Source organism: Brienomyrus brachyistius, chromosome 16 (assembly GCF_023856365.1).
Source record: "Brienomyrus brachyistius isolate T26 chromosome 16, BBRACH_0.4, whole genome shotgun sequence".
NCBI lineage: Eukaryota > Metazoa > Chordata > Actinopteri > Osteoglossiformes > Mormyridae > Brienomyrus > Brienomyrus brachyistius.
Window position 1 is genome coordinate 28,019,316 of NC_064548.1, and position 20,165 is coordinate 28,039,480.

The window sequence follows — 20,165 nt, forward strand, 5'->3', positions numbered from 1 at the left end:
AGGGTTACAGTAAGTAGCTCCTGAGCTGATACGCAGCACTCTCGCCTAACTTTGTATTTTCATGCTTGTGGAACTTGACATTCTGACAAAAAAAAACAAAACTAAAAATTTTTCATACTAGTACTGAATTTTTCATACTGTACTTTACTGAATTTACGAACCAACAACAGGTATTTGCATATAAATCTTGCTGACATTCCTGGAAGAAGCAACCAATAAATAAAATGTTTACTGTACAAGATGTCCTTACCATGAAGTTCCAGATTTTCTTTGACAAAGAATGCAAGCTTGACCCTTGATCTATTATTCTGACATTTAAGTAATGGATTTTTGAACTTGGCAGAATTAAAAAACATAATCAGTTTACCCAAGAAGAAAAATAAAATCTTTCATAATCATATTGCATCAGACACTTATACTACCACTGCCGTACAAAAGAAATTAGTTTCACTCTGCTTAGAACACTGTGCTACTTCATAATCTACATTCTTTTGTGATTGAAATCTAAGAAATTGCTCATGTCAGAATTTAATAGCTGCTTTGTTATTTATTTAAGGTAATTACAATTGTGCATGCAATAACAGTCTCCCAGCAACCTTTACTCGTGCTGAACAATACACAATAGACAGAGGCTTGTCATTAGCAATTCATCTAATTGGATTTCTGATTTTCAATTTATTGACTAATCTATTTTTTAAATGTCTTCTATTATTATGGAGCTTTCAAGGCTGTGGAGAATGTCCCCTTTCAAAGATGCAGGCAGACACAGCTGTCATGTTACCCTACAGTTGTCCCTTAGCAGGCCTCTGATTGAGAGCGAACTAAACAGCTCTGACAGCAGCCTCTGGGGCTCACCCCCTGATTCAGAGCAGAGGGACCATGCTCTGTTTGCCATGGTGAGCATGCCTCTGATGATTAAGTACGATTAGGCTCTAAACTCAACATGCCTTCTGCATATTGTGCCATTGATGGTTTGACAGTTATGTCCTGGACCTGCATTTACATACCTCTGTCCCAACGGCAGTGGCTAGGAGGGTGCTACTCTCTTCCTTTCCCCCCCAGAAAAACACCATTTCAGACACCGTTATATTTGATGTTTTATACCTTAAAATTAAGCAGAAAGGGTTTTGTTTTGTACCACAGATTTAATTCAATTGTTCTTTATTTCTCGCAACACACTTTCAGCACACTGCGTTGCAAAGTGTATTGTGAGGATTCCACTATTAAGTGCAGTATACAAAGTGCATTTTAATTTATAGAATAATGTCCTACAGAGCCTAAGCAAGCATGTCAGTCAAATAAGAATAAATAGATTTCTTTTCTATTGATCCTATTTTGTTAAAAATGCACGACATGGACTAGATAAAATAAGAACAATATTAAACGGTGAATGTGCTCTTGAAGGGCCATCTAGTGATGTCATATATAAATGCATGGATGTCCATTCACCCATTTTCATTAAGCACGCTTGTTTTTTCCTTGATCTTGGGAGAAAAAACGATGCAATATTCTCTGCTATGAATTATAGTTCTGAGTTATGGTGGAAGAAAAGGCTGTAAAAAAGTACATATTATTTCACCATCAACACATAGCTACTCATTACTCAGTAACTTTATAATTTACGTAGAATATGGTAGCGGCCATTTTCACTTATGGAATGTAAACATTAATCATCTTGAATATCAGCTGGTATGAGCTTATTTCCCAGGGTTTTATCTCTGTATTTGTTTATTTGCCTCTTTACCTGCGTATATATTGGCTGCTGTTAGACCACAAAATACTCTAACCAAACATACAGGTTTCTATACTGGACACTAACTACAACAGAACATCTTTAATTACGCAAATCACAGATCAATCGTAGATGCAGGCGTTAGTTCGGCTTCATCCAGTTCCTGGATTAAAAACATCCGACTTATGGACGACTCGTACTTAAAACGGATTGCCATGAAAACGGATGCCAATCATTATTAAAAATTTGATTTAAATGAAATGGTTTGTAATAACAAGTGCACACACCACTTTCTGGCGGTCAAGAAAGCACCTCCATCTTCTCTCTCCGTCCCCTTATTACACCAGCTCCACTTCCTCTCCCTGGTCTCTTATTAGACCACCTCCACCTTCTCTCTCCATCCGCTTATTACACCAGCTCCACCTCCTCTCCCTATCTTATTACATCACCTCCACCTTCTCTCTCCATCCGCTTCTTACACCAGCTCCACTTCCTCTCCTTAGTCTCTTATTAGACCACCTCCACCTTCTCTCTCCATCCGCTTCTTACACCAGCTCCACCTCCTCTCCTTAGTCTCTTATTAGACCACCTCCACCTTCTCTCTCCATCCGCTTATTACACCAGCTCCACTTCCTCTCCCTGGTCTCTTATTAGACCACCTCCACCTTCTCTCTCCATCCGCTTCTTACACCAGCTCCACCTCCTCTCCTTAGTCTCTTATTAGACCACCTCCGCCTTCTCTCTCCATCCGCTTATTACACCAGCTCCACCTCCTCTCCCTGTCTTCTTATTACATCACCTCCGCCTTCTCTCTCCATCCGCTTCTTACACCAGCTCCACCTCCTCTCCTTAGTCTCTTATTAGACCACCTCCACCTTCTCTCTCCATCCGCTTATTACACCAGCTCCACCTCCTCTCCCTGTCTTCTTATTACATCACCTCCACCTTCTCTCTCCATTCGCTTCTTACACCAGCTTCAGCTCCTCTCCTCAAAACTCTTGGTTCTTCCTTCCTCTTCTACCTTCTGCTCTAGAATCCTCCATATTGTGCTCAGGCTCCATGGCTTTCACAGATGACCAAGTGTTAACTGCTGGATGAACAATTTAACAAATTTCTAACATCCATTTCATGGTTACTGAGAACATTCAATGGGGCAAATTGTAGCCCCATTCGGAAAAACAATACATACACTTTTGGGATATGTGTGCAAACAATAATAATGTTGCATTTGACTAACATGAACCTTAGTCTAGTTTTTGTTTAGTGTTTTTGGAAAAAATATGTCTCATTTGTGTTTTGTGTTAAATCAATGAAAATGTACAATGCGTTTTGAATAATTACAAAGGGTTCAGATGGCTGTCTTAATTGTTTTGAGAGCATGTAGTGTCGTTTGGAGAGATACATCAAATCAATTGAAAAAAATGTAATTTAAGCAGTATTTCTGGACAAAAGCAATAATGAAACAAATCCTGAACACTACCATGAAAGTGAAGTGTCTGCTTTCTAACATTTTTGTGTAACTCATAGTAGTAGGTTAAACAAGGAATAAAATAAAATTAAATTCAACAAAATAAGGTAGGGAAGTGAAACAATGTTTGAAAACAACACAATGCATCCAGATGCAAAGGAAAGTTGAGTCACCCAATGCCTTTTTGCCGGCATATCTTCAGTGTGTTCTTAGAACGGGGGTTGTTTTCATTTCCTGGAGTGCATCCATGGCAACATTAAAGTGTGTACTGAAACGGAATAAGGCGGACAAAAGCGAGAGCAAAGCAGATTCACAAAGGCAACAAAAAAGCACTACAATTCCTCATTCAAGGCTGAACCAAACAAAATATAAAAGGTTCCACCTAAGAATTAATTAAACAGAAATCAGGTAGTATGGAATTATAACATAAATTAAAATGAGCATACTAAATACATATATCCAAGGCCATAACTTTGAGCAATGGGGGGAGGGGGGGGTTGAGGTCTACACCCATTTAAGGGTTTTTTTTGGGGGGGGTAGCACCCCCTCCCATCTGCTCCATAATTCATGCCCATGTACTGTATATATCCATTGTTAGGCAAAGATACATTGATGTTTCAGCTTTCAAAAATGATTACTTTCAGCTATTAAATAAGGTAAAGGAACATTAATATAGTAATGCCTGAAAAATATTCAATTATTTGTTTTGTTCTGTTACTTGATATTCTTTTCAAATCTCTGTAAGATGACAAGATTGAGGTAAAACTTATACTAATACTATGATCTTCTTAAGGAATTAATGAGAATCATCATTGAAAGGAATGGATTGTTGATTGATAATAAAAAGACTGAGTGAGAGTACACTGATATAAAAATATATTTTATTTTGGCCTCAACTTCCCTTAGAATGTTCCTAGAATTTTGAAGGTTGACCTCAAGTTATATTGTGCATTTATTACATCAAAATACTGCACCAGGATAAATTATAAGCATTTTGGGAGGAATGATTGTTCACAGATATTTCATTACTATCGCAGATCAGTTCGGAAAAAATGTTCTGAATGTAACAAATCATGTTAAGGTCCAGTTGCAGAGCAATCCATTAGGATTAGATTTTGCCCAAAACCAAAAACAATATCCAGATCTTGTAGTCATTAAGCTAGCAAAATAATCCAAAAACCAAACCAAGACAGAACCAAGAAGAGAATTGCAATCCAAAAAACTCAGGTAAACATCAAGACCCCCGGTAACATGTAACATGAATGAAATAAAATGGGGAATACTAAATCAGTCAAATAACAATGGGTAATACTCAACGGGCCAAATAACAAGGATAATACTCAAAGGCTCAAATAACAACGGGTAATACTCAAAGGGCCAAATAACAAGGGTAATACTCAAAGGCTCAAATAACTATGGGTAATTCTCAAAGGCCCAAATAACAATGGGTAATACTCAACGGGCCAAAAAACAATGGGTAATACTCAACGGGCCAAATAACAAGGGTAATACTCAAAGGCTCAAATAACAATGGGTAATACTCAACGGGCCAAATAACAAGGGTAATACTAAATGGCTCAAATAACAATGGGTAATACTCAACGGGCCAAATAACAAGGATAATACTCAAATGGTTAAATTAACAATGAGTAATACTCAACGGGCCAAATAACAAGGGTAATACACAAAGGCTCAAATAACAATGGGTAATACTCAACGGGCCAAATAACAAGGGTAATACGCAAAGGCTCAAATAACAACGGGTAATACTCAACGGGCCAAATAACAAGGGTAATACTAAATGGCTCAAATAACAACGGGTAATACTCAATGGGCCAAATAACAAGGGTAATACTAAATGGCTCAAATAACAATGGGTAATACTCAACGGGCCAAATAACAAGGATAATACTCAAATGGTTAAATTAACAATGAGTAATACTCAACGGGCCAAATAACAAGGGTAATACACAAAGGCTCAAATAACAATGGGTAATACTAAATGGGCCAAATAACAAGGGTAATACTCAAAGGCTCAAATAACAATGGGTAATACTCAAAGGGCCAAATAACAAGGGTAATACTCAAAGGCTCAAATAACAATGGGTAATACTCAACAGGCCAAATAACAAGGATAATACTCAATGGGCCAAATAACAAGGATAATACTCAAAGGATCAAATAACATGGGTAATACTTAAAGTGTCAAATTAACGGGTAATACTCAAAGGATCAATAACATGCATAATACTCAAGGAGTCAAATAACAATGGGGATACTAAATCGGTGAAATGACAATGGATAATACTCAACGGGCCAAATATCACGGGTAATACCCAAAGGGTCAAAAACGTGGGTAATGCTCAAAGGGTAAAATTACATGGGTAACACTTAAAGGGTCAAATAACATGGGTACTACAATAACTAATCACAAGGGAACTGCTCAGTATGACGTACCTTTCATAATCCCTCATAATTAGTGCTGGTCCTAGCCAATGTGGTGCCCTAGGTGAGCTTCACCTCTGGCGCCCCCTGTCTGAGATGAAGCGAATTTGGCTGGCTAAGTCGTATCCCCTTGGAACTTAGCACCATTGGCCAGCTTCAGCACCGGCGCCCTCTGCCTGAGAAAAAGTGAAATTTGCTGGCTAAGTCGTATCCCCTTGGAACTTAGCACCATAGGCCAGCTTCACCACTGACTCCCCCTACCTGAGACAAAGTGAAATTTGCTGGCTAAGTCGTATCCCCTTGGAACTTAGCACCATAGGCCAGCTTCACCACTGACTCCCCCTACCTGAGACAAAGTGAAATTTGCTGGCTAAGTCGTATCCCCTTGGAACTTAGCACCATTGGCCAGCTTCAGCACCGGCGCCCTCTGCCTGAGACAAAGTGAAATTTGCTGGCTAAGTCGTATCCCCTTGGAACTTAGCACCATTGGCCAGCTTCAGCACCGGCGCCCTCTGCCTGAGACAAAGTGAAATTTGCTGGCTAAGTCGTATCCCCTTGGAACTTAGCACCATAGGCCAGCTTCAGTACTGATTCCCCCTACCTGAGACAAAGTGAAATTTGCTGGCAAGTCAGCCCCCCTCCGAAGTGCCCCCCCTAGGCAGCTGCCTATGCTGCCTGTAGGATTGACAGGCCCTTATCACAATGAAACAACAGAAGCAAGCAGTATTTAAATGGTTAGGCAGGAAATAGTATACAGGTGAATTCACTTAATGGAAGAAGGATATCAGGTCAGAGCAGCAGGTCGTATAGAAGGTTTCTGATCCTCGAGAGGGACAGTCAACACTGAAATGCAGCATGCCTCACATTCCAAACACCTACTCTTTATTTCTCATACATGGGTGGCCAAAATTATAAGAACAGCCAGCATTTTTGGCATTATGCTTTGAAAATTACTCCATGAATATGGGATACAATGTTTAATGATCAAAAAAATGTTACAAATACCATAGATTGGACGATTAAATAAGTAACTGTAGCAACAGTTGAATAAAGCTCTGCAGTCTCTTTGCAGGTTCTATATATATATACACACTGTCTTTTGTTGTTTCCTTCATCAACCTGCAGTTTTTAATGCTAAGCAATGGCTACAACTTTTTTTTTTATCTTATTTGAGCAGAAAGCAAATAGTGTTTCATGCTTAGTGACATCAAACAGCAGCCTGCTGCTGACGAGGAAGTGCCCCCCCCCCAATTTACATCAGATATCATTTCAGCAGCATGTCTATCTGACACATTCACACACTCTCTGCTGGTGTTGCTGGGGTTTGACTCCCCAGGCATCATCTGAAGTACAATAACGCACCAGCAAGCAAGCCGACAAACAGCCCCCTCACCTTCTTCTGCGTTTTACCGAGAAAAGGTTCAGCAGGACTTGAAATCTATGTGTGCCGTTTCATAGGCTAATTTTAATAAGTACTTATTTTAATTTTTAGATGTCACAAATATCAAGCGCTTTTTCAGTCTTCTCTGAAGGTGATATTTTCACAATTAACTTTATAGAAAAATGGAAGGCACAGTTAAGGAATATGGATATGGATATCTCCAATAATTCCAGTGCTAAACATTCCTCAGGGACGTTTCATGCATTTCTGGTGAATTCACTCAACTAATCTGCATAACGGGGATTCACTAATAAATATATTTTTCTACCTCAGATCATTCATTTTTCATTAGAAGATATGCTGTGACAAGTACCTTTCCAATAAGGATTAAAAGTTCTACAGAGCGAGAGTTCATCATCAATCCGGGGATAATCCTATTACAAATGCAGACTGAGATTAATGGTGCCGGATTGCAAAACATGCAGCTCATTAAGACTTAATTTGTGGTTTAAAAATTACAGTAATTTAATGGCACCAAACATGGATCCTGATGCTAGGATGTGGCTTATTGAGGCATATAAATAATGTTTACCTGCATTTGGCTGGAGCAGCCAAATACACAATAAGACAGGATCACAGAAGGTTTTCAACCGGGACGCGTGTCAGTATTATCCCTCAATTTTGGCTTCATAGTGTAGTCCTGATAAAACTACTGTTTCAGCTGCTGAATATAGGCCATCTTTGATCTCTGCCTATGAATTACATCACAAATGCGACGTACAGAACTGAATGCATTTTAATAAATGAGATCAATGATTTACTGAAAAGTGCAATGACAAGATACCTTCTGGCACTTGGAGCTAGAAAACATTTCTGTAATTCGTTCATAAACACTGTACTTAGTGCTGCTGTGGAGATAATGACACATGATACTGTTTTAAGTTTTACATGATGCACCTGCTATTTTTTTTTGCAGGGCTGGGTCTTAATGAAATAAAACATGTTCAATTTTTCAGTTCTCTTGGTGGATTTTGTGTCAAACTGGGTGTGTACAAATAGGATTTATATAGTTTTTTGTAAACATATACAGTTAATGTTAAAAATAGTTAGTCAATACATACGGTTGGGACTGATACTATATCAGCAAACCATTAGACTGCAATCTGCTTTTTGATAGAAAGGGGAACTGCAACCATTGCACAACTACTGCTAAGACATATAAAGCAGATTGGTTTGGTTTTGAGTATTGGTTGGTTTCATTTTGCATTCGAAGCTGATATTCATTGAAGTGTAGGACACCTATGGTGTGATAATCACCTGTCGAAGGAAAAACTAATTGCACTGACACAGGAAAATGTGTCAGAAGAAAATGTTAGGTGGCTCTCTAAAGAAAAGGTCAAAATAATTACAATTCAGACCAGCACCTGCGTTTCAAAATATACACAGTATTTAAAAATACACTATTTATTTTATATAGAGCAGACAGAGGCCCTCTTTGTTATTCTGCTGTTAGCATACTAAGCTTAGTATGTTATGCATGAATGTCTTTTGAATTCCGTCATTGCTTTGCACATTGAAAGGCCGTGGTAGTCTGAGTCAACACAGAGAAAAATGGGATGCGTGGAACTAGGTGAAGCTACTGCTCTCTAAGAAAGACATGAATGTTTATCAGTAGTTTGCTAGAAACCATTTGCACAACCCATAAGAATTCTAGATCAATGATAGATGGACAAATGAGTGAAAACTTTATAGGTGACATTGGCCCTGTTGATTTCTTGGAGGTAAACTTTGTACAGTGTGATGCAACAACAGCATCATAGCATCAGGCTTGGTGATGATACTGTCATAATATTGCACCTCTTTGCTGCATCAGGACTTGGGAAACTGTCATAACAGAAGGAACTATGAATTCTGCTCTGTTCCGGAAAATTCTACAGGAGAATGTCAGGGTACTTTGAGCTGAACCTGAAGCTCACCTGGATCATGGTAGCAGATCAGTTTCCTAAACCCATAGATGTCAGTACGTTTTAGTGGATCTCCATGACAGAAAGGTCTTAATTCCTACCTGAACTGTGATGCACATCAATAACTGCAGGGAGAATCTGTTTGCAGTTGTTGCTGTTTTTAGAGGTGCAACAATGTATGAATCTAACATGTCCTGACAAATATAAAAATGTAGCTTTAGTTTTGCATTCCGTTATCCTTTAGTTTTAGCTGAAGATAACATTTCATGTCAAAATACGCAAACAAATTAAAAATGAGATGGGACCAAATACTTGTCACAACACTGTAAATACAAAATGTCGTAGACCTACTATTTTTCAAAGCTTCTGGTTCTTTCTAAGGCAAAATTGTTACAAAGCAAAGCAACTTGGCATTGACATTTTGAAGCTAAAATTACTGAGGAATTAAATGGAGTATTACCCAGACACATCTTGGAAACTACAGTAACAATGAAAAAGCTGAATTTTACATCTCTCTGAGATCTTACCTGCTATTTAAATTAAAGAAGCATGATGAAGCATCAGTATTTATACATAATTCTGAGATTTTTGTTGGATGAAGATGTGAAAAAGGTGACAAAAATGTCTAAAACAATTTTCAGTTCTGCTGGATGTAGAACTCTTTAACAGTAACGATTCTTTAAATTAACAAGTAAAAAAAGCCCCGCACTTCAAACATGGTTTAAGAATAACTTCAGAAGTCATTATAACCCCTCTAGAGAAGTTAACCCCCCAGGAATAATGTTAAAATGGGAAATGGGAGGTTGAGCGACACACCCTTAAACACAGACTTCCCTCTCAAACCCGTTGTTTCCAAAAGTTCTGCTTTATACAGATTAAGTGTTTTCAGAAGAGGGCTATTTTAAGGAAACAGCAAATTAATTCTCTGCAAAATTCATATGATGTATGCATGTAAAGCAAAGTATATACTGTAGCTGCAGAAAACCTCACTGCACTTCAGTCTGCAGAGCATGACCATCTGAGAGTTGTGTCAGTCTGCTACATGCTGTCATTAGAATACTTATATTATTACTGCAAGACATTGCTACTCAGTGTTTTACAGAATTACACAAAAGATCAATAATTAGAAAATAAATTACGAGTATTTTAATATGGGTGTGTTAAATTATATTTCAACATCTCCGTCACAGTCCATTACAGCACCACAGATGCCAAGAAATAACAGCCCAGTGACCATCGAAAATAAGAGGCTACCTTTCAATGATGATTGCATAGTGTGTTTTCTATTTTTGTTGCTGAAGGTGATGAGGGACCTATAAGGGATATAAAAGTAATCCAGCAAGCTACCATAGACGGAATTTAAAAATGAAAATGATTATTGGCTGTAGCAGCATATAATATGTGTGTGGACTGGCTGCAGTGTAAAAGTAACCTGGCTCCTAAATGAGGACAGAGGCATCAAAGGCAGAGCCGGACGACGCTGCCTTCACTGTCTGCTCTCCAAGAAAGCCTTTAGTTTGTGTGCAATTGGGCCCAGATCTGCTCGACTGCGGTTTTTCTGCTACGATAACGGACGTGCTCACTCCAGGACTTCACGGCCAATGACTGATGCAGCATCGCATTGAATTTTAAATTGGTTGATGTTGTGGCCATCCGTCACAGTTACAGTTACTCACATGGCTGTTCAGGCTGCAAGTCGTAGAGGTTATTTTATTTTGATGCCAAACCCTTTCCGGCCCACATTTTCTTTGTTTATTCATACGCCTTTTGCCCCAGAGTTTATTTTTTCCTTTTAATATTCCCAAAGTGGAATTTCCCCTGTAAAAGTGCCAGCATTTGGTTTCATGTGGTGTGGATGAGCAGGCCATGTTTGCTGAGACCAGGTGTTAGATTAGCATGTGTTCCTCAGATTCACATCCCTCTGCCTCCTCTTGGCACTGTGTGAGAACAGACTCCAGATCGGGGGTGGGTGGGGTATGATTCTCTTGTTAGCGACCCACAAATCACAGGCATCTGACAACACACAGCTGCAAATGACCGAGGTAACCAAACAACTTTGTCAACACTTTTTGCCTCGCAGTTACTCGGCAAATGGCACATTCCAGAGTGGCTGTGGTCTATGCTGTACAGGAGGAGCAAGTCCGGTGAACTGCTCTGAGCGGCAAAAACTTTTCCCTGCTTAAATTAAAAGTAGTACGAATCATTTAGTTCATAAAAAGAATTCTTAAGAAGTCCTACAGTACATGAACTACATGTAAAATAAAATTGACCTGGATATCCAGTTCATAGCTACAATTGGTGCGGTCGGAAACATGGTCCTCCTTCTCATTGTCATTGTCTTCCTTGCACAGCTACATCTCCTGCCCTGCCCATCCGATCCGTACTTCTCTCACACTCACCAACTTATACAATTCCTAGGATTACAGGATGGATCACCTGTAAATGTAGAAGTTAATGAATGTGTTTTTTCCTGAATGCTCTCATTCTATGTTTTAACATGTAGGTCTGAAATTATATTTATTTATTTATTAATTAAATTATTTATAAGTTTGAATATTAATGTTCTCCTATTTGTCTTTTGCACTATGATCAGAGCTTTCCTATGACATTTTGTTACTGTTTGTTACAGTTTTTTTTGCGCGTACAATATACATGTAACTAATTACCTACAGTTTAGCTGAAATGAAACGTAATGTAGAGGGAAGAGGAAGAATGTGGTTCTGCTTCTTGGCATCTGAAGCCTCAAGCTCTGCATCTTTACCACGGTTCTCCATTTAATGAGCTACAGGAAAGAAGGTAAAGCATACAGTAAGTTTATGCACTTTAGTTTAACATGCTCATGAAATAGATAATCACACTCATGATCACTCAGCGGGAAACTATGAAACGAATCGTGTCTGATATTAGTTGAAAACCCAAACACAACATTTTATTTTCAATACGGAGTTGAACCTCTTTGGACTTGGTCTTGATTCAGTCTCAACTAGGCCTGGCGTTAGACCTTTCTTGGACTTGACAAAAGAGGTCTAGACTATAGCTATGCACTAGAGTACCCACAATCAGACTGTAGTATTGTTGACGAAGACTGATTGCCCGTAAGGGCTCTTAAACAGTCTACGTGGCTGAAGGGTCTCGTATCACATCACTCTAGCACAAACGGAAGAGAGACAAAGAAAAAAGAGAAATCATAAGAAAGTGAAGGCTGTGCAGAGAAGCCCACTGTCACATCCCCTGTACATTCATCCTGGCAAAGGATCCAGACATAATTGAAAGTAAATGGATCACAGGAGACATTTTGCCTAATTTGTTAGGTTATATAGTCCAGTAACAGCAACAAGGATGCTTAATCTTGTTTAACTTTGGATCTGTAACAAGATAGATTAACCTAATTATAACCAAGCAAAAGCATAGGGAAACAAGCTCCTGGTTCTTTTCCGAATATTTAAGGTAGAATAATTTTTTGCACTGATGAGACTGATCAAGCACCAAGGAACAGAAAGTTATAAAGCATTTGTTACATTGAATACTAGCAAAAGTATATTTTCAGGGGCATTGGAAATTTCAGACAGACATGCATTGAAATATTTAGCTTCCTGTATCTTTTTCAACAGGGATACAGAGAAAAAGCTACAAAGCTGAAAAACATCAATCTAATGCTTGGTTACAGGCAATTTGGAGACAAAACAATATAGCCTTAGATGAAGTTTTGGTTGATGCTTTCTGCTGGGTGATTTCAGTGTGACTCAATATACTGCAGAAGACGAAAATGCCAAACACTGCAGCCATGTGCTTTTAAACCTCCACCAGTTATGTGAAAATTGCTTGCAGTTTGTCATAGTGTATTGCTTGGAATTTCAGTGTAGTTGAACATTTAAAGTTACAGGTCATTTTAAGCATTAAGATCGGCCAAGTCCCTGAGAGTGCTGCTTTCTTGGATGTTTTTGTGAAGGTACGAATTAAAGGACACGGACATGGTGGTGGGGAAAGGGGGGCTGAGCTAGATGCTGAGTTAGAGAAATCCCTTTTTGGTGTTTCATCATGTGTCTCCGGAGCTGGGCGTTCTGCAGGGTCCTCAGTCAGGGTTAGGTGGCAGAGATTGAGATGGTTTTATAAGAGGCAGTGATGCTCCACTCTGTCCATGAGAGGCAGCTAATAGCCTTTCTCCACTTCATTCTTTGTCTTACCTCTGACTCCAGCCCTCTTTTTTATGCGGGTACTTATGGGAAGCTGGCAGAAGCTTGGCTTCGTCCTGAGCCGCCACTCAGGTATAATTGCTGTTTTCCCACCATGGCACCGCGTGTCACGCTTTCCGTTTGGGACACTCCTGTCCCAGAGGCTGCACCGCTACAACAAGACCTTGTAGAAGACGACCATCATTTGGGAGCTCAGTCCCACCTATATGATAGAACATGCTGGAAGTTTTAGCTCACGGATTGTGAATTCTGGAGATTTATGCTTTAAAATGCTGGAGTTATACTGGACTTGTTTGTTTACCTGTTTTGCACATTCAATCTGCCATTCAGTGACAAGTCATTTTTATGGTATTAATAATTAGCTAATTGAAACTGAAAAAAAATGTTTATTCTTTAATCTCGCTCGTTGTTGTACCACAGTCCTTTTAAGGATCGTGCAATAAAAGAATCTACTAAGAACTAAACTTCACAGTACGCCTTATTATCTCTAATTTACAATGCAAAGTTATTCTGCCAATAAGATAAGTAGACGTTTCACAGCTGGCACCGTCGATATTACAAAAAACTATTTTAGTTATGGACTGAATTTTCCAGTTATACGGAAAGGTCTGGATGCGATAGCCTGTCCCACCTTCGCTGATGTTACGGGGATTTTTTTTGTTTTATTTTCTTGCGGTAGCCCGAAAATGCTTAAATAAATAAACAAAACATGCTGTATCTTCTTACTGTTACCCTATAAATGCTATTCGAACTGTTGCATAAAAGCAATAACATCGGAGAAGGAGTGTGGTTGTACTCCAGTATCACAGCAGTGATTCAGTTGTATTTAATCACAGCTGTGATATATTGGAGTACAACCGCACTCCTTCTCCTGTGTTATTGCTTGAACAACAAAGATATGCTCGATATGAATTTAATGTTAGCAATATGTTTCAAAAAAGTGGGGACAGGGGCATGTTTACCATCACTTCTTTTCATAACACTCTGTAAATGTTCGGGAACAGAGCAGTCCAGTTGCTGGAGTTTTGAAAGTGAAATTCTTACCAGATATCGTATTTCAACTACTCTACAGTTCACGGTGTCCTTTATCATATTTTTGTTTTGATGATGCACCAAATGTTTTCACTGGGCGCAGGCAGGTCAGTCTAACTCCCGGATGCTTCTACTATGGAGCCATGCTGTTGTAATGCGCTCAGAATGCGGTGTGACATTATCTTGCTTGGCGGCGTTTCTGGATCATGTTTAGATATGGTTCCTTCTTTGCATGATAGCGTTTCATTCTGCACTCCTGGATGTTCACAGACAGTGGTTTTTCAGAAGTGTTCCTGAGCCCATGCAGTGATTTCCACTATCATGTCTCTTTCTAATGCAGTGCTGTCTGAGGACCTGAAGATCACAGCTATCCAGATTTCTCTGGATTCTCTTATTATGTATATGAAATTCCCAAATTCTTTGCAGTATTACATTGTGGAACAATATTCTTAAATTGTTGCACTATTTGCCCACGAAATCCTTCTCAAAGTGATTAAACTCTCCCCATCTTCACTGCACGGAGACTCTGCTTCTCTGGGAGTCTCTCTTTATACACAGTCATCTTACTGATCTGTTGCCAATTAACCTAATTAGTTGTGAGATATTCAACCAGGTGTTTTGTTCCAGCATTACACAACATTTACAGACTTTTGTTGCCCCTGTTACGACTTTTTTGAAAGATGTTGTTGACATCAGACTCAAATTGAGCATATTTTTGTGATATGTTTCATGTTTCAGCATTTGATTTGTTGTCATTGTTCTATTTTCAATTAAATATGTGTTTATATGACTTGTAAATCATTGCATTCTGTTATTATTTACATTTTATATGGCACCCCAACTTTTTTGGAAATGGACTTGTATATCACGACACCCACACAAGCCTTATCGCCACCTTTAAATCTGATGTAACCTTTATCTTTACTGAGTAAATGTCTTGTATCTTACTGTAAATATAAGTAATACGACTAAGTATATGCACTTTCTGTAATTAATATGCTGTGATGTGCCACCATAAACAAGATCACGGATCTGTATATTTTTATGCCGGCATTGAGCTGAAACTTGACAGTATTAATATCATGGTAAGGTTAAGAGTTGAGCGAATAATAACGGTGGCTACCAGTACAGTCAGAATTAGCCTTCCTCCCAAGCCCCAGCCAGGTGGACTGCCTGAGCACTGTGGCCCTCTAAGCCCCTGCTGTGTGATGGCTCCTGGACAGCACGCCGGCCACTGCCATTCGGAGCGGATGTGTGTCTCTGTCCTGCTCTGCCAGCCCTCGCACTGAACCCCAGGCAGGACTGTGCAGCCAGTGCAACCTCCTCCCAGCCAGAGTGAATAAAATGCAGACTTAAGCACCCGTCCCACAAAGAAGCGCACAACCCTAAATGTGTGATTTTTTTTCCCCAGGCACTGTTTGCTATTTGGTCTTTATTTTTCATTTCAACCCTTTACGTAAATGATGAAAAAAGACCCAGAAAACCACCATTTAACAAATTATCCACACAACAAAAGCTATAGCTGTTCAATTTGGTCAATAAACAGAACATTTGTTTTTTATTAAAATGCTTATACTACATAATTATCAATCACATAGTACATCATCTATCATCATATCATTGCCTGGTATCACTTTGATTGGATAGTCTGCCTACAGAGGGCATACAGGGTATTTGCAACATTTTAACAGCTTAGTAGTTGAGATTCAATAATTTAAATCATAATTAAATTATTCAAAGAATATATATACATATTAAAGAATGAACACATATACTCCATATACTGTGTATTCAGTTAAACACAGTGAAGCCGCTAAATTGTTGAATCTCAACTGTTCATTTTCAACATCAAAATAAGAAGTTTTTATCACATCCTTATGATATTTGGTCCCCATAAAGGTCGGTATAAGAATAAAGGATTCTTTGCTCTGCATTATGACGGTATCTATAGTATAATGCGTTATAGATGAGCGCTTCATAAAGCATTCATAATTAATAAAAAACATGGCTATAATGTGCTTTCCCTTTTCCAAATATTTATACCCATGTTTATAATGCTTTATGAACGCATTATGACGTCTGATGAATATGTTAATAGATTCTTATAGACATTTATAGCAAGTGTCACTGAATTTCTTGCATTTCTGCTAGTAAATGGTATATTCCTTACTATCCATCCATCCATCCATCCAGCCATCCAGCCATCCATCCATCCATCCATCCATCCATCAATCTTCCATACCCGCTTGTCTTACTCAGAGTTGGGGGGGGGGGGTCCTGAACCTAACCCACAGGCTACAGGCACAAGGCAGGGAATACCCCAGAGCAGGGTGCCACGCCTTTGATACACTTTATATTATTATCGTCAAAAGGAAAAATAGGACTTATTTATTTATGTTTATTTATGTTGCCAGTATTGCTACTGTCATGGCCTCCAATTTATGGGAATCTGTTGCTGTTTGGGGAAAAATACTGAGAGCAGTAACATCAGAGCTGAATGAAACGTCCCCCACATAGCTAACATAATTAGCTAAAATTAAGTAATGCCACTGGAGACCTTCATTTTTGAAAACTGGTTTCTCTAAATATGTGTCACTGTTGTCATTTTTAATTAAATGTTATTAGAAAGGAAAAGAGATGCATGCAGCATCCCAGAGCAAGCTCTCCTTTTTCATCGGCCGTAACCTGACAGAGGCATAGAAACCACCTTCACAGAACAGCATGATTATTCAGAAGCGGCAATTATCATCTGAGGCGAGGTGGTTATAACCCAGGGCTCAGCTACAATAGCGGCAGCATCAGTCTCCTGCTTCCTGCCTTCAGTGGTGCATCCTGGCCTCTAATTGGTCTTCTGCTCTGCCAATAAGACAATGAAGAATAATGTCACTTTTTAATGGGAAAAGCGAGTCATTCTGTAAAGCCACTATTATTATATATTATTGTTTTTGTTGTTGTTCCACTGCTATACTTTGAAGCTGGGAGGAAAACGTTTCTTAACAATAAGAAGTTAATGTGATATTTGTAGCTAATATCCACGCCCACACACCCACATACACCTCTCTTCATATATCAAAAGTCTGAGCGGCCATTAATAATTTAAAGTAGTAAAATGATGTTACAAAGACAGTAGCTGTATTGTATAAACTATGATACAATTCTGTTTCATTATTTAAGGATTAATTTAAAGGATTAATTTAAAAAATATTTCTCAGTAATATTAAAGCTGAAGTAAAATGTTTAAATAAAAACAAATACCTATATTGTATGCTATAGTGTCATAACTCATAACTTCAGTACTTCATAGCTGTTCCACGGTTTTGATAGTTGTTCTGTGTTGTAATGTTCAATATATCCATAGCCTAGACTGACTTCTTGCCTTATTGATGTATTCTTTTCACATGTACCTCTTTGTGAACCATATCATTCTTAGAATAGAATGAATCATCAGCCTTACACACACACACACACACACACACACACACACACACGTCAGGTAAACATATCTTTATGGGGCCCGCTCATTCATTTCTATGGGAAAAATGCAAACGCTGGCTATAACCCCCACCCAGCCCTAATCATAACCATAAGTAACAAAATACAAGAGTTTTTGCATTTTTAGTTTTTTCATCGAAGTCGCATATTTTTATTAAATTGAGTTTTCCCTCAATTTAAAAACAGCTACTCTTCATGTTGTGGGGACACTGTGTCCCCTTAAGGTAAGGTATACCCGCACACACACACACACACACACACACACACACACACACACACACACACACACACACACACACACACAAGATTAAATGTGAAGAGAATAACACTGATTATTTCTTTATCTCATTACAATGGCACATGTTGTGGGTGTCATTATATATTACATCTATAATTTACTATAGATACCCTCATAATGCAACACAAATCATCCTTATCTCTTTTACCGACCATTATAATGCATTATTAAAATTATTTATGTCTTATAGATGAGAGCTTCATTGGAGCTTATGAAGTATTATAATCAGCACTATAATACCTTATGACTGTTAATAGAAGATGACGTAATGCTTTAATTCTTATACACACCATTATGATGCACTTTGAAGGTATCTACTGTATGATGCTTTATAGATGTGAGCTTCAAGTAAAGTGTTGCCAATGGTTCCAATCAGACAAAAATCCAGATTAAAGTGTCATAGGACCAAATGTGTTCAACTGGCGTAGCACCATCAGAACCACAGTGAAAACGGCACTATTTCTGAATGCCGCATGATTCAAACCAGATAGGGGAGCCACCAGCAGCACCGGGGAGCTGCCTTCCCCGGCAGCCCAGCCAAGCCTTGACGGGCCTGCAGTGGCACGGCGTGCGGAGGGAGCCGAGATCTCCGCAGGAAGTACAGGTGCATGTATGTGTAAGGCGAGCCGCCCCTTTGCTCTTCCAAAAACGTCCTCCAGCGACAATAAACAGGAACCGGAACATAAACACAGCCAAGAGAGCACCGGAACAGAAATAGCATCACCCCCGCATTTAAAACCACGTGAAACCTTTTTAAAGCAGCTATAAGCACGCCTCTGTGTCCTTGTCCAGTGAATCAGTAAGTAAATCAGACAAATGGTGCATACTTTACATTGTCTTGCATCATTTTGTCATCATGTAAGCGATACTGACTTAACTCTCAGCACTGCAGTGAATGAGATAAGGAAATAATTGATACAATGCGGCACTAATTACATGTCACAAAGGCAACAGATAGGAAACAAACAAAACATTTATTTGAAACCAACTGGAATTACAAACTATGTGTCGATTCAACGTTCTTTCTGTTTTTGCCTCTAAATTCATTTTCAATACCACCAAATGACAGCTTGTAACGTTATGCGTCCGATTTGGAATTTAATTAACTTTTCCATTAAAATGAAATGGAATGCTGACAGGAAAATTGTAAACCTGCATTAAAGACTAGATGTATTACACCATATATCTTATAATTAAATAAACTGACAAAGAGGATTTTTGTATATTGAGCATGGAAATGTTAAAGTTGGGCATAATATTTAACTAACTACATTTAAAAAACATATATTAACAAAAAAGTATGTGGCTAGCTGTGTCCCAAATAAATATATGTATTAAATATGTGTCAGTCTGTGGTTTTGGAAATTTGTTGACACATAATATTTCATCTGGTCTGGATGAATTCATAACAGCCAGTGGTGTCATTCGCATTGAATTCTTAATTGCACTGCTGTTCAAAAAGAAGGCAACCTACTTGCCTTCCTCATAAATTATTTATTATTTATACTATGAGTCAATACCTGCCCTATGTGCTTGCACACTGCAGAAACCTATTCAAGCAATCTGTTAATTTTCAGTATTTTAATATCTAGTGTTCTAATGTAAATGAACCGGAGCATGCAGGTGATTTGCAAGCATGCAAGTGAGGCAGATCAGATTTCTTCATACTAATGTGATTGATTCTCCTTTCAGGAGACAGAGATACTTGAGCTGCCTGGAAAATTTGATTAACAAGAGTCAGTTGTTATGTGACTCAACATTATATAATTATCATTAGTATAGTTGTTATTTACAGATTACTGGGAATGCTTTGCTTTTATTAACAGCAAGTACAGAGGCATACAATTCACTTGGGATGAATCATGCTATTACAATTTACATCCATAATCAGCAGGGCTTACGAGAGATCAAAAGCAGTTTTGCAATTGCACCCTTGACCAAAGCACTTAAACTGAAATACATCTGACGGTTCCTTTGGACAAGAAGGGTCAGCTTCACTCAGAGAAAACATTTAACTTTTTGGCTTTGGATTGCAGTACCGAGACGCTCACTGAATGTTTCTATGGACCTTATGTGAAGCAAAATGTAAACTTACTGCCCATTTTCCAAACCGCTTATCCTTTTGGGTTGCGGGGGGTCCGGAGCCTATCCAGGAAGCTA